We start from the raw sequence: 12,636 nt of genomic DNA on the forward strand, positions 1-12,636 counted from the left end.
GCACTTACGAAAATTTAAAAATGCAGCCCTACTGCACCAATACAGCGATGCCGTCAAATGCAGAGTTTTCTTGAACACTTTAGCCGGCTCGACCTTAAAGTGGTTCGATGGGCTACCTCAAGGGTCTATTACCTATTTTTTGGACTTCAAAACGGCTTTTCTACGCCGATTTGCTAGCAGCAAGAAGTATCAGAAGACATATCATTGTCTCTTCGCTCTGAAGCAAGGGCCGACTGAGCCTTTAAGGAGTTATATCAACCGCTTTAATCAAGTGGCTCAAGATTGTTGGTGCAACCTTAGGTCAAGGTTGACCTGGTTGATCTGACTCGAGTTGACCTGACTCGAGTTGTATTTTGATGTTTGACTTAGGAAGATTGTTGGTGCGACCTTAGGTCAAGGTTGACCTAGTTGAGTTGTATTTTGATGTTTGACACTCGTGGAAGAGTTGTATTCTTGATATGGGACAAGAATAGATGTTTGGGAGATTATTGGTGCAACCGTAGGTCAAGGTTGACCTGGTTGACCTGATTCGGGAAAAAGTCCAAGTATGGAGACTTGGCAACGGAAAAGTCCAAGCAGGGAGCTTGGCACTGGAAAAGTCCAAGTATGGAGACTTGGCACTGGAAAAGTCCAAGCAGGGAGACTTGGCACTGGGAAAGTCCAAGTATGGAGACTTGGCACGGAAAAATCCAAGTATGGAGACTTGGCACTGGAAAAGTCAGGAAAATCCAAGCGGGTCAAGAAGGACCGCACGTTGGCACGAGGAAAGTCCAAGTGGATGTTAGGAGGATCACGTGATGGCAAAGGAAAATCCTAACTAGGATGTTAGGCAAAGGGAAGTCCAAGTGTGCAAGCGGGCCGCATGTTGGCAATGTAAAGTCCTAACAGTAGTGAGCAAGAGGAAAATCTATGTGGATTAAGGAGTATCACACTTGGTGATCGGACATCAAATAGGAAGTTGGAAAAGTCTAAGTGGGTGAAAAGATTGACAGGACACTTAGCGGAGAAGTGCTAGCAGGTCATGAGTGACCGGAAATTGGACAAGAAAATCCTATACTTGGGTAAAGCAAGTTACGGCTGGGTAATTGATAAGGTGATCGATTGAGACCTGTTTCAATTGAACAGTTGATCGATTGAGACTTGTTCCAATCGATCAGCTGATCGATTAAGTGTAACGATCGCCAAGTGAATGGTGAATCGATCGAGTGACCGATCACCGTGAACTCGATCGATAAAGTGATTGGTTAGAAGGTGGTTTTGTGAAGCATAGTGTATTGCTCAATGCTGAATCAATTGGGATGAATTCTAATCAATTGACGATATTATGAGAGGATTAATCGATTAAGGTTGGTCGTGAGCAAACCGAGAGCTTCTGAATCGATCAGGTGATCGATTGAAGATGTTTGATCGATTGGGTAATCGACTTGGTGACGCTACTTCTTCTTCCTTCGAGTTCTCTCCGCACAAGCTTCGCTTTTACGGTGCTCCGAGCTTTCTTGAGCTCAACCGCTGTCGAAGCTTCGCGTGAGCTTCATTCCACGACTGGATCAGCTGTTGCTGAGTTGCTTGTTGCATCTGTCCGTGAAGTTGCTACTTCATCCGGGACCCCAGTCGACGAGAAGGCAAGCTACTGTGTTTACATTCCTGTTGTATTTTGTTCTTGCTATTCTCTTGTACTCTTAGCTTGCTGTTGCAAGTGATTGTGGCGAGGTTTCTCCACCCACAAGGAGTTTGATTTAGCCGATTTTCCGGGGACTCATCCACCGACGGATTGATAGGCTTCGTCCACCTTACGGACACGCCGAGGAGTAGGAGTTTCATCTCCGAACCTCGTTACATCCTTGCGTAGAGGTTTGATTTCTTCTCCTGTTTTCTTTCTGCATTTAGTTTCCGCTGCGCTAACCCTAGTTTGTAGAAAGAAACGCGAGCAATTGGGGTCGGCTATTCACACCCCCCTCTCTAGCCGTACGAAGAGATCCTAACAAGTGGTATCAGAGCAAGGTCGCTCTTCATCGGATCAACACCCGTGGGAGCAAAGCTAGAGAATGGATCTCTATGGAGAAGACATCACCATTCCACCCTTCTACGAATGCGGTGACTTCGCGTATTGGAAGGTAAGGATGAAGTACTTTCTTATGACTAACATAATGAATTGGTTTTGTGTACAAGAAGGTTTTACTCCTCCGGTGGATAAGGAAGGAAAACCACTTGAGAAGAAGGAGTGGACAAGAGAACAAATTCACAAATCCGAAATCAACAAAGAGGTAACGAGAATAATTGAATTTTCATTGCCTACTAACATCTTGTGTAAGATAGGTTACAACAATTCCAAGGAATTATGGGATAACTTGGCCATGTTCCATGAGGGAAGCTCAAATTCAAGCCATGAAGAGGAGCTAAGTGAGCCAAGTAGCTCACATCATGGAGGAGAAGATTTAGAAGTTGAGGGTCACTCAACATCTAAAGAAGAAGAGGAGGAGAGTTCCTCTTCAAGGTCGGAGCAAGAAGAAGAAGCTTCTACCTCCGGAAGGGATGAAGATGAGAGTGTTTATCCATCCTCAACCCTAGGTAACTCAAGCATTTTAATTTCTAGCAAATTACACATAATGTGCTTCGAGTGTAGGGAATTTGGGCACTACAAGAGCAAGTGTCCAAAGAGGGTTAGAAAGACTCCACCGGCACCAAAGGTCAAGGAAGCCGGCGTCCCAACATGCAAAGGCAAGAAGCACGTAGTGTGCTTTCAATGCAAGCAACGGGGACACTATAGGAGCCAATGTCCGAAGGGGAGGAAACCTCACAAGGACAAGGGATGCACATCGATAGGGGGAACTAAGGCAAACCCTAAGGTATCTTTTAAGGCTCATTCGTGCAATTCTAGTAGGATACATGCTAGTAATTTTATTGCATTAGTCAATAATGATAAGCATGTTAACACTAAAAATCAATACATGTGCTTAGGTGCTAAACATGTCAACCTAGATAGGGATACTACTAGGAATGCTAACCCTAGGATTAACAGTTCTAAGGTTAAGGAAAACCTAGGTAGAAACCCTAAATCAACTAGACACATGCCTAGGAACACCTCAAGAAAGAATGACAAATCAAAACTTGAGGTATTAGAAAAGGAGAATCAAGTCTTGAGGTCAAGGCTTGATACCCTAGAAAAGGCCCTTAAAAATTTAGAGAAGTCAACTCTAGGGCCTAAGGGTCAAAAGTCCCAGGACAAGAAAGGTTTGGGTCACAAATCTAAGTCCCAAGTGGTCAAGCCCACTTACCACAATGTTCCATTCGATTATGGAACAAAACCTAGGGCTAGGAAGACCATTACCAAGGTTACAAGGGGAGTCGCCCCTATAGTTGACCTTGATGAGACCCAAATGACCAAGGCTTCAAAGCCTAAGAGGGTCATTAGGAGGGTTGCTAGGGAAGTCATCCCTAGTGAATATTTAGTGAACCCAATGAGCTCAAATAGGTATTGGGTTCCTAGGAGCATCTTCTCTACCCCATAAATGGGTTAGAGAGTGTCAACTCCTATAAGAAGGGTAGTTAACCCAACTTTGAGGAAATTGACACTCAAGGAGCATTTTCAAGGTTTTGTGAACCTTTGAAAATGAAATGGAATTATCATTTACTCCTTGGAAGAGTAAAATGTGCCATTATGGAAAAGAATGGTTTTAATTGGCACAATTTGGGAAAATCTAGAGAACTCTCGAGGAAAAATGAAACATACCAAGTTTTGAGGATAAATTTGATCTTTAAGTGGCATGAATTAATCTAGAGTTCAAGAAGTGTCAAAATTAGGATTTTGGCATTTTAGGGCAATCAAGAGTTAAATTTTAGGTTAGCAAAGTGGTTAAGGATACTTAGATAGGTAATCTAGGTATATTTATTTATGCTAAATCTTGCCATGATTGTTTGCCCTCACATGTCATGACATCATGTTTAGTTTTATTATCATTTGAAATGTCATGATAATGCTTAGGCTAGTTTATATGTCATGCTTTATTTAAGTTTTCAAACTTTATGCCATGACATCATGACATTGGCACATGTTTTTACTTATGATATCATTATATGCCATGTCATCATCTCTTGCATTATAATCAATTGAATTGATTTAAGGATGAAAAACACATTTTGATATTGAGATCAAATTTGTGTTTAGAAAATACATGAGACCTTAGTCTAAGATACCTAAACCCATATCTCACATCAAAATTGCCATGGATGTGTTTGATACACTTTAGATGTGTGTGAGATATTAGGATCATGAATTAGGATCAAGGTGCATAGTTCTTGTACCTAGATGAGCCTAATTCAAGAAATGGAGGATCATAGGGAAAACTTATGTACAAGTCATGTACATATAGTCCTAAGATTATGATCCTAAATTAAAGGGTTTAAAATCATTTCAAAATTGATTTGAAAAACCTTGATGAAGCTTTCCTAGTGATTGCATTCATCATTGAACATTGTGATACAAAGTTGAGTTAAACTTGAACTATTTCAAAGTTTTTGAACTTTGTATCAAGATTGAAAAATGGAAGTTATTTTCATAGAAAACTATTTTTCCATGATAGTGTATGATATGAGGAATGTATCCTCAAAGTTTCGTAATTTTTGGAATTTTCTTGAATTTATTAGGAGTTTCTGATTTTCGGAAGGGAAATCAAGTTCGATTGGTGGATCGGTCCGGGACCGATCCAGAAGATCTGATCGGTGCGTGGACCGATCCAGAGTGTGGATCGGTCTGCACCGATCCTGAGTTCCGAGTACGAGTGCGATCGGTGAAGGGTCGATGGGACCGATCGTATGCGTCAATTTCGATTTTTCACCGTTGTCGAAATTTCAGTTATGGAAATGGTGTTTTGGATTTCTAAAGGTTTGGAACTCACAAAGATATTGTTGGTGCAATGGTCAAGGGAGTTGACCTTTAGGGGAGTTTTACCTAATTGTCAAGGGAGTTGACTTTTAGGGGAGTTTTTTTAATACTTGTGAGGATTAGTGATATGGGATTATCACTAAGTTGATTGTTGAGTTTAGTATCAAGGGAAATTAAGAGTTTCAATGAAAGGTATGGGACTTTCATTAGAAGAAACTCTTGACCTTGATACCCTCCTTTTTCTTTTGATGTGTGTCAAAAGGGAGAGTGTTCATTGGAGAATTATTGGAGAACCCAAGTTAGGTTATCGGGTTAACCTAAGCTAGGGGAAGAATGTCAAGGAATGTTCGAGGAAGAACATTGGAATTCTTTTGATGTGTGTCAAAGGAGAATTATTGAGAACCCAAGTTAGGTTATCGGGTTAACCTAAGGGGGAGCTCCGGAAAGGTAAATTGAAATTGAGATTGAAGTCATACCTGGTACCCATCCAATCTCAAAGGCACCCTATCACATGGTTTCAGCAAAATTGAAAGAACTTCACGGACAACTACAGGAGCTACTAGACAAGGGTTTTATTTGCCTTAGTCACTCACCATGGGGAGCTCCGGTTTTGTTCGTGTTGGTGCAACCTTAGGTCAAGGTTGACCTAGTTGAGTTGTATTTTGATGTTTGACACTCGTGGAAGAGTTGTATTCTTGATATGGGACAAGAATAGATGTTTGGGAGATTATTGGTGCAACCGTAGGTCAAGGTTGACGACCTGATTCGGGAAAAAGTCCAAGTATGGAGACTTGGCACGGAAAAGTCCAAGCAGGGAGCTTGGCAAGTGGGAGACTTGGAAAGTCCAAGCAGGGAGCTTGGCACGCGAAAAGTCCAAGTATGGAGACTTGGCACGGGAAAAGTCCAAGTATGGAGACTTGGCACAGAAAAGTCCAAGTATGGAGACTTGGCTGGAAAAGTCCAAGTATGGAGACTTGGCACGGAGAAGTCCAAGAGGGAGCTTGGCACGAGGAAAGTCCTAACTGGATGTTAGGCGGTGTGGAAAGTCCCGGTGAGTGAAGCTGGCGGTGGAAAAGTCCTAACTAGGATGTTAGGCGGTTGGAAAGTCCTGGTGAGTGGGAAAGTCCTAACTGGGATGTTAGGCGGTGTGGAAAGTCTGGTGAGTGAAGCCGGGCAAGGGAAAATTCGATGGATCAAGGGTGATCGGACATCCGGTGGGGAAAAGTCTAAGTGGGTCAAAAGGATTGACCGGACACTTGGGAGTGCTAGCGGTCAAGGGAGTGACCGGATGCTAGGATGATGTAACAGTCAAGGTTGACCGGATGTTGGTGTGGAAGCCTTAGGTTTAGGGTCGAGAAGTTTGGATCGGTCGTGACCGATCCAGAGGAAGCCTGATCGGTCCAGTGACCGATCGTAATCACCCTGATCGATCGGGAGACCGATCAGAGGCAACGCAACCTCGCAAGAAGAAAGCCGTGGATCGATCTGCCGACCGATCCACCCATGATGCAGACCGATCCAGTGATACTTGAAGTCTCTGATCGATCTATGGACCGATCAGAGGTTCCTGATCGGTCCACGCACCGATAAGGAGACGCCGATCGACGAGGATCGGGATCGTGCGTGGACCGATCAGAGGTTTCGATCGGTCCATGGACCGATCAGAAGAACCGCTGGACGCAACGACTAGTTCTCGCTCTTCTTCTTCTTCGCAGTATAAAAGAGGGCTACAGGACTTCGGATGTCCTTTCGCTACTTCTTCTTCCTTCGGAAGTTCTCTCCTGCCTGAAGCTTCTGTGCTCGAGCTTTCTTGAGCTCAACCTGTCGAAGCTTGGCGTGAGCTTCATTCCACGACTGGATCACCTGCTGCTGAGTTGCTTGTTGCATTTGGACCCCAGTCGACGAGAAGGCAAGCTACTGTGTTTACATTCCTGTTGTATTTTGTTCTTGCTATTCTCTTGTACTCTTAGCTTGCTGTTGCAAGTGATTGTGGCGAGGTTTCTCCACCCACAAGGAGTTTGATTTAGCCGGTTTTCCGGGGATTCATCCACCGACGGATTGATAGGCTTCGTCCACCTTACGGACACGCCGAGGAGTAGGAGTTTCATCTCCGAACCTCGTTACATCCTTGCGTAGAGGTTTGATTTCTTCTCCTGTTTTCTTTCTGCATTTAGTTTCCGCTGCGCTAACCCTAGTTTGTAGAAAGAAACGCGAGCAATTGGGGTCGGCTATTCACACCCCCCTCTCTAGCCGTACGAAGAGATCCTAACAAAGATGTCTCCACTGCCACTTCAGAGATTCTGATGAGCGCCTTCTCTCATGGATTGGGAGAGGGAGAATTATTTAGAAATCTCATCAAAAATCCAACTCAGAATTTTGATGAGATGGTGGAAAAAGTTGCTTCCTACATCAAGGTGGAAGAAGCACAAGCAGCTCGAAGGAAGACTGAAAGACCACCTCCCTCCGCCAACAAGCAAGAAAGAAGGGTGCCTCAACCACCCCCTCAACCTCTGCCGCGAGCCCGGGAGGCCAGACCTGCATTTCATCCCGGGCCGGAAGTCAGACCTGCACCTCGAGTTTTCGCCGTGCATGTTCCCCAACTAGGGCCATGGAATAATCGGTATTGTACTTATCATCGGTCACGTACACATGATACTAATCATTGTTTTCAGATCGCTCGAGACTCCAAGCGGGTTGCCGAGATGGGTTTACCTCCACCCGAACTAGCTCCTCAATTGATCAAGATGATGGAGGAGCAAAGAGGGACGATTGGACAGGCCAGGCAATCTCGCCCTGACCTCGCAGGACCCAGTACTCATCAGCCTGGCCGGGGAAAAGAGCCGGAGGGATCACGGGAGGCTGAGAACAGAGGTAATTCTGTTGTCAGAGAGATCAACATGATCTCTAGAGGGCCAACTAACGGAGATTCAGGGAGAGCACGCAAGTCTCATGTCCGTCGCTTGGAGGTTCATGCCGTCGGATGCAGTCAAGAGCAAGCTGCCGGCCCTGTTATTAGCTTCGAGCCAGCAGACCTGGAGGGCCTGGAGTTGCCTCATGACGAAACACTCATCATCAAGGCCATCATTGCCAATAACCAAGTGGCTCGGGTTTTCGTTGACACCGGAAGCTCGGTCAGCATTCTATTCAGGACTGCATTCGAAGAAATGCAAATTGATGCTGCTGAACTCCAGCTGGTGGCTACATCTCTATACGGATTTACAGGCAACGAAGTGAAGCCTATGAGTCAGATTAAGCTGGTCATATCTTTGGGCACTGACCGTTGGTGCGTACCAGGAGGAGCACTTTCATAGTAGTTGACTCCCCTTCCTCTTATAATGTCATTCTAGGAAGGCCCGCCCTGCATGAATTTAGGGCTGCTGTCTCGACCTTCCATCAAAAAATCAAATTTCCTGTGGGCGAGCAGGTTGGGGAAGTTAAAGGAGAACAGAGGGTTTCTCGTCGGTGTTATATTGACATGGTCCGAGTGGAGGCTCGGAAAAATCAGAGGACACAAGATGGAGGCGTTCATGCTGTGCAGGAGGAGCGTCTGCCTATAGCTGAAGAACTCATTCCTTGGGAAGAAGTACAACTACACACCAAGCGGCCTAAAAGTATGACTCGGGTGGCAAGCGACCTTCCCTCTCCCTCAAAGAAGAGTTAATTCAATGCTTGATCCGCAACCGGGATGTCTTTGTCTGGTCTACTGAAGAGCTGCCCGAGGTCAAGCCGGAAGTAGCTGAACACAAGCTGCATTTATTACCAGATTCCTGACCTGTGAAGCAAAAGAAAAGGAATTTCTCAGCTGATCAGAATAAAATAATAAGAGCCGAGGTGGATCAGCTCCAGAAAGCAGGACATGTTCGGGAGGTGCAGTTCTCATCATGGCTCTCCAATGTAGTCTTGGTAAAGAAGCCCAACAATAAGTGGAGAGTGTGCATAAATTTTCGGAACCTCAACCGGGCCAGCCCTAAATACTTCTATCCTCTGCCCCGGATTGATCAAATGGTGGACTCCACGGCTGGCTGCGAGAGGATATGTATGCTGGACGTCTACCAAGGGTATCATCAGATACCTTTAGCAAGGGAGGATCAAGAAAAGGTTAGCTTTATTACGGCTGACGGTACCTTTTGTTATACTGTCATGCCCTTTGGTCTCAGGAATGCCGGAGCCACCTACCAATGAATGATGGATAAAATCTTCTGGGAGCAGATCGGGCAAAATGTAGAGGTCTATGTAGATGATATACCATCAAATCCCCGCTAGCCGTGAACTTGATCAAAGATGTGGAAGAAATATGCAGGACTCTCCGGCAATATGGGCTGAAGCTGAATCCCTTAAAATGCTTATTTGGAGCTAAAGGAGGAAAATTCTTGGGTTACCTGGTGACTGAGCGAGGAATAGAAGTCAATCCTGAAAAAGTTCAAATACTAAAGGATATGCAGCCTCCTCAAAATTTAAAAGAACCCCAGAAGTTGGTCGGCTGAATAACAGCCCTGTCTAGATTTATTTCCCGGTCTGCAGACCGAGCTGCTCCTTTCTTCAAGGTGCTAAGGAAGGCCTCCAAATTCCAATGGGATGAAGAATGCACCAGAGCTTTCAAAGAACTGAAGAAGTATTTGGAGACTCTTCATTCTCTCTTTAAGCCAGTTGTAGGAGAACCTTTATGGGTCTACTTGTCGGCTACCCCTGAGGCTGTAGGGGCCGTACTCGTTAAAGAACATGATAATGTACAACGATCAATGTATTTCTTCAGCCATTTATTGAAAGGGGCCGAGTCTCGATACACGGCCCTAGAGAAGTTGGTTTATGGATTGGTCCTTATGGCTCGGCGATTGAGACCCTATTTCTTATCGCATCCTATCACAGTCCTAACCAATAGCACCATGGGGAGAGCGCTAACTAACGTAGAAGTTGCGGGTTGACTTATCAATTGGGCAACGGAGTTGGGAGAATATGACATACAGTATCAGCCGCGCACCGCCATTAAGGCGCAAGCCTTGGCAGATTTCTTAACAGAAGTTCATCAGACCAACTCTGAAGAAACCTGGAAGATATACATGGATGGGTCTGCTAATCACCAGGGAAGCGGAGTGGGGGTCTTGGTAATATCTCCTCAAGGAGATATACTCCAGCTGGCAGTTCGATTAAATTTTCGAGCCACGAACAATGAAGTAGAATACGAAGCTTTGTTGGCAGGACTGCAAGCAACCCGGCATGTGGGGGCAGCCCGGGTAATCATTTATTCCGATTCGCAGCTGGTAACTCAACAAGTGACAGACAATTTTATGATAAATTGTGACAAATTACAAGTATATCAAGAAGCCTATGAGAAGATGAAAGGAGAATTTGCAGAGGTCACAGTGACCAAGATTCCCAGGTCACAAAATGAGAGGGCAGACGAGCTAGCAAAGATGGCTAGTTCCTTGACTACTTGGGTGTTGGATCGGTCAACGACACAAACTTTTCTGATAGCCCAGATAGATCTGCAAAATAATATAGAAGCAACTATTGATTGACGGGCACCCATGATCAATTATCTCAGGCAAGGTATCTTATCAACTAATCCAGAAGAGTCACGGTTGATTAGGAAGCAAGCGCATGCTTATGTAATGATTGGAGATCAGCTCTACAAGAGGTCCTTTTCTCGACCTTTACTCAAATGCTTGGGGGTAGAGGAAGCCGATCAGGCCTTGCGAGAAATACACCTGGGATGCTGTGGCAATCATGTTGGCAGTCGAACATTATCTCGCAAGGTACTCCTGGCCGGGTATTTCTGGCCCACTTTACAAAGGGATGCACATAAGTTGGTGAGCACATGCTTGTCCTGCCAGAAGCATCAAAATTTGACACATCGACCTACGACCCTTTTAAGAACATGAATACTTTCATGTCCTTTTGATCAATGGGGCATGGATATCGTGGGACCATTTCCAATGACACCTGGTCAGAGGCATTTCTTATTGATGGCGGTGGATTATTTTTCTAAGTGGGTAGAAGCAGAAGCCCTAGCTCGGATCACAGAAGATGCCATCATTCAATTCCTGTGGAAGAACATTCTTTGCAGATTTGGTATTCCTCACAAGCTGGTGTCTGACAATGGAAGACAAATCCAGGGACAAAGAATTCAGGCCTGGTGCAAGGGATTTGGCATAACGCAAGCCTTCACTTCAGCAGCCTATCCGCAAAGCAATGGTCAGACCGAGGTAATCAACAAAGAAATAGTACGAGGTCTGAAGGTCAAGCTAGATCATGTTGGAGGCAATTGGGTGGAAGAGCTGCCAAGTATTCTGTGGGCCTATCGTACAACACCTTGGGAAAGCACAGGTCTGACACCATTCCACTTGGTTTATGGCAATGAAGCAGTGATACCCATAGAAATTGGAGTGCCATCAGTCAGAAGGACATTATATGATGAAGAAAACATAGAACGAAGGTTGGCTGAGCTAGATCTTATTAGCGAGACCCGGGACCGAACGGTGGCTCGGTTGGAGGCCTATCGACAAAGAATGAGACAAAACTATAACAGAAGAGTGATTCCTCAGTTCTTTGGAGAAGGAGATCTGGTCTGGAAGCAAATCAAGTTAGTGGGGGACGTGACTAAGCTAGCACCTCAATGGGGCGGGCCTTATAAGGTCGTTAAAAAGTTAGCATCAGGAGCTTATTATTTACAAGATGAATGGGGCAGGAGGCTATATTGACCATGGAGTGCTAATTACCTGCGACCTTATCGAGTTTGAAGAAGCAGGTCGAGAAGTGTAAGCTGGGTGATAAGCCGGTCTGTCCCTTATCCAACAAACTAGGATAGCAGACCAGGGAAGAGTAGATCAGGGAAAGCAAAAGAAGATGTGAAAGCAGAAATTATATGTCCTAATACTTTTTATGACAAAAGCTAAGCAATTTTAGTAAAAGCAAGCCTTAAAGTGCAAATGAGGAAATAGCAAAGTACTTTACAAGAAATTCTCAAGTCATTATGTACAAGAAGCCAAAAAATATCATTTGAAAGGAGCAAATATTTCATCCAGGATCTCTTTAAGGATCCAGTCATGGTCTAAAATTTCAGGAGGGGGAAGGGACTTTAAGTAGTCTTGCTCATAAAGTTGACGCAGAGCCCCGCCCGCCTCATAGATAGCAGACGTGGAGAAACGATGTCCCACCTGTGCACAAAATTCTGGAGAACGCAGATACAAAGCACGGTTCTGCAAGCAACGATCGTTCTCTCCCTCTCTGTAAATAGCCAGAGCTGTTGATACGCCTTCTGTGGTGGCCCGAGCCTGAGCCAGTTCATTCCGGGCAGTGGCTAGTTCTGCTGCTTGGGAGGTCAACTGGGTCTCCTGAGATTTCAAAAGGGCCTCCTGCGATTTTAACTTCTGGTCTTGATCCCGCGCTAGAGTCTCGGCAGCACGCAACTTTTGAGCTAATTGGTCCATAACTCGTTGATGCTCTAAAGCTTGTTGATTTATACTCTGCTGGTGTACAATGTCAAATTGACTTTGCTTTTCTTGGAGATCTTTAAGTTCACGGTTGGCCTGCGTTAGGGATATTTCCAGACTATTCTTCTTTTTGGTCAAAGCTTTTATCTCGGCCTGCAAAGCATGGCTAGCATGGGCAGGATTATTCAATTGCAGTTCCAGTTTAGCAACATGGTCCCGCAGCGCCTTGTTTTGATAATGAGTAGCATGGAAGGAATGGTTCACTACCAGAGACTCTGCACAAGCCTGGGACATACAGGAAATGTCTGATAAGAGCGAGAAAAA

Source organism: Zingiber officinale, chromosome 5B (assembly GCF_018446385.1).
Source record: "Zingiber officinale cultivar Zhangliang chromosome 5B, Zo_v1.1, whole genome shotgun sequence".
NCBI lineage: Eukaryota > Viridiplantae > Streptophyta > Magnoliopsida > Zingiberales > Zingiberaceae > Zingiber > Zingiber officinale.